A 4,301-nucleotide genomic window follows, 5' to 3' on the forward strand; every position below is an offset into this window, starting at 1 on the left:
TATATATATATATATATATATATATATATATATATATATATATAATTAAATCAGGATTTCAATTGTTTCATTAAAAACAAAAATGAGTAAATCATCAGAATTATTTTCGCAATGTACATAGATTCCTAGTGAACAATATATCGTTATTTCGTTTATTTAATCATACGTTGTTAGACATAATTAAAGACGATGTTGATATTTTGAGATCGTCTTCGTCGTCGTTGTTTATATAGTAGCAAAGAGGAAAAATCTCATTATTTTGCTAAAGCAAAAGCAATCTTCGGAAATACGCTAGTCGATACGTCGATAGCCGCGTTAAATCGATTGATCGCGTCTAACGCAGTTCAGAAAATGGCTCGTTAATTTGGAATGATGTTCGACACGGAACACGAGGACGAAACGAAACCGGGTCACGGTACTAATTACGTTGGGGATAATGAAAAAGTTAATTGAGCCTCGCTCGCGAAATGCACAATTGGCGTCGTGCTCGACAGCCGCTACGCTAATCTAAGCTGCAAACCAGTTGCGGCACAGTGTGCGCACGTGTTAGGGTATAGTAAATTGATGGGGAAACTTTACTTTATCTCTTCAGCGAGCGTCGGGCATGAATATTGATGGTCGCGCAAAATGCGCGTGTTCTCGTGTCGCTATTATTGTATATTATGAACGCTAATGGATCGCGATCGAATATTTGTAGCGTAATCCTGGTCATACATCTCGGCATTAATCAAATACATCGCTGAGTAAATAGTAAATCAAAATAACTAATTATGTTGACTTGTTGTATCAATTAATTCTCCAATTTTTGCAACGAGTTAATTAATTAATTAACAAAACATTATCAGCTTATAAGCAAAAAAAGCATTAGAGATATGGAGTAGAATTTTATGAGATAAAAACATTATTGAGTTTGCCCGTAATGAATTACGCTACTAAATTATATAGGATTTAACTTTTGGATTTCCTCTTTGTATCGGATATTAATTAAATATGAATCAACATATAGTATTGACCGACGACTCTTCAATTGTGTTATGAAATCCATTTAAATTGAGAACAATCAACATTCTTTGCGAGAATTATATTTAAGAGATCTAACTTTATCATTTTCCAATATTAATTATATACTGCGAGTTAGTTAGTGATAAAAGTAAGTTAATTGAAATTCTGGTCTGGTATACGTCGAATGTGTATGTTTTTTTCCCGAGATTAATGCGTTTGGTATCTTTGGCACTGCCAAGATGTATTCCCTTCTACAATTTACGCAGTAACATGTTCTATGCTTTTTAGGGGTTTATAGCTTCGACGAACGGTACCAGAATCGCTGTGTGTTCAACAAAGTTATCGCTACTAGCTCGTGTAACAAATGTTCGCGCTTACATACATATACATACACTTTTACACACAATCATATACACATACATGCGTGTACATAGTAGCATGCTCGATGAATACAAAAATTTGTAATTGAGCTCCAATTGTATTTATTCAAAATTTCACATAAAAAAAATGTAATCATATATTCATTCAAAATTTTGAGTTTTTAAAAAATATTTATTTACGAAAAAACTATTTAACGAGTATTCATATTTATTCAAACAAAATATAAACTAAAAAAGAAAGCTCCAATAAGCAATCACTATATCTCTCTCTTAATTATATTATACTTCTTAAGTATATTATATAACCGATACTTTGATGACTTTAAGTAAAAAAAATGAATTTTATTTATTTTTGTCATTGTAATATTCAGATTTTATAAAAAAAAACTTATAAATTTTGAAAAATATTTTAGAAAGATATACATTTTTTATTTATAAATCTATCTATTTGATAGAGTGCCATACATATTTCGATATAATTCCGGTATGACAGTAATGTTATAAATATTTTATAGGATATCTTGGGCGTGACATTCATTATGGTCTATGGACATTAAATTCCGAGATATATTATTTATTCTCAATAAAAATGTTTTGTTTAATCTGTAGGTTAAACAAGAATACCCATTGTATAAGTCGCAGATTAAGCGTATGATGTAATCGTAGTCATTGTTTTTATAGATTTCTGTCTCTTGTAGGCTTGCAAGCTATGTGCAGATAATACAGAGTAAAAGTGGATACGAAATGAAAATATTCGTAAACATATTAAAAAAATATTCTTTCAAATGGAATAAAAAAATATTTATTCGTTTCTTAATCAATAAAAAAGAAATGTATTCGAATGAATATTTTCATTCATTTTTTATTCATTTATTCGAATTAGGTATATTCATCGGACACACTAGTACATATACACATATCAAATATATATCTACATGCATAACTACCATCACACTTCAAGTACAACACTCGGATTTCAGTTGTTTGAATGTCAATTGCATTCCTGATGCTTAGGGCGTTACAGAAGTGCTGAAGGAATTTGAAAATAAAAACGCACAGTTGATTCAATTATAATAATTGAGAAACTCTTTTTGATGTTGTACGAGTAGAACATGGAAATTATATATCTCGAATTTTTTTTTAAATCATGTCTAGCGAACATTACACGTTTTTATTATTTAAGGCGAAATAAGCATATTTAATTTCAAGTAGTATATTATTATTGCAGCATTTGCAGATTGAACATTCTATATAAGGATCAATTTGCAAACTGTTAAATTGCCAGCTATGATGGTAGAATGAATAGTTCAGTGAATTGGCAGATACTCTCTCAGACCAAGGATGCTCTCCTTCCACTGACCACGTTTCATCAAGATCCTTTGTAAAGTTATAGAAGCAGAAGATCGACAACATTGAAAGTAACGGACGATACCAAATGTCATGAAATGGAAGCGATGTCTCATTCGCGCGTAAATCTGCATATATATAGTAACGAGAAATCGGTTTAATCATAGCACGTCGCAAAACAAGTTTGATGTAAATTGTGCATTCGGAGTGCGATCGATCGAGTTGCTCTTTCTCTCATATTCTGTCACTTTAAATTTCCGTCGTGAAACGGACGTACGAGATACGTTAAAATATATCTTGTAACGCGCGCGCATATACACGTTTATCTGTAAATTCAGTCCAATCAGATATCGAATGCCACGCCCTGAGTTATAGAATTGTGGATGCACTTTCTCGGGACCATTAACAGAAACGTATTTGATCTTTTAAATATATTACGTGTTTGAGATGAAATTTGAAGGAAGCGTTGTAAAATATATGAAACATACGTATAAAAAAATTTGGACTCAATCGAAATTAATCATAAATAAAGAATACTACCAATTATGACTAAACACAAGTAAATCATGTGACATTCAAATATTTCAACTCTTTTTCAGTTATATTCACAAAAAACAATTAATTATATATTGATATAACTAATTAAATATTAAACGTTACAAACAGAATATTTTACTGTATTCTACTTTTTACTATTAACATTATTCTTTATTCATGATAAAATATAAACTGTAAATTGTTCTGTAAAAATAATTTATAACAGTAGAAATTATTTTTGAGTATTAATTCAAACTAAGAAGATTAACGAATTTTTCGATAAAGAGAAAGAATTAAGTGATGTTAAATAAGGTTGATTAGAAACAAATATCGATTCGGGTAATAAAAATTTTTCAACATGAAGAATTATCTGTGTCAACTACATATATCGTATATATCGTATATATCTTTGATCGAAAATTAAATTTTCTTTACATGATGTACATAAAGGCTGATATACTGTATCTCCTTTATGTGACAAACATATTTCCCTATTACACAAAGTGACACGTACCGGTTTAAGAGGCAACACACTTGCCCGCGCTACGCAATAAGTGAAATTATTATTCCATCCATTAAGTCTAGCGTCTTTGATGCGTTCGAAGTCGCTCCCTCGCTCGAGCGCGAACGAAGAAGGACGTGTCGTCGTTCGCGTAACGAAATCAATTCTCAAGGCGTAGGACTCGGAGCCTGGGAGACAGAGCTTTCGTCGAGCTTCTCCGTGTCGTCGCCTTCGCCGGCCGGAAACGCCGTATCGCCATGTTGATACGGTCAAAGGAAAGTCGTCGAGAGAACGGCGTCGTGTAGCGACGACAGAAAGGCTCTTTCGTCCTTGTTTGCGAGCTCTAGGGAGAGTTCTGTCACTCGCATATACTACGAAGTGCACGATGCATTGCCGCGCCGTTTCCCTATCTTCTACTCCCAACCGAAATAGCTTCTACCCATTTTCGCGTACGTTCCGTTCTCCTCTTAAGCTACTCTCTCGTGAAACACGGCCTCTCTCTCTCTCTCTCTCTCTCTCTCTTCTCTCTCTCT

The sequence above is a fragment of the Atta cephalotes genome (genome assembly GCF_000143395.1).
Source record: "Atta cephalotes unplaced genomic scaffold scaffold00011, whole genome shotgun sequence".
Classification (NCBI taxonomy): domain Eukaryota; kingdom Metazoa; phylum Arthropoda; class Insecta; order Hymenoptera; family Formicidae; genus Atta; species Atta cephalotes.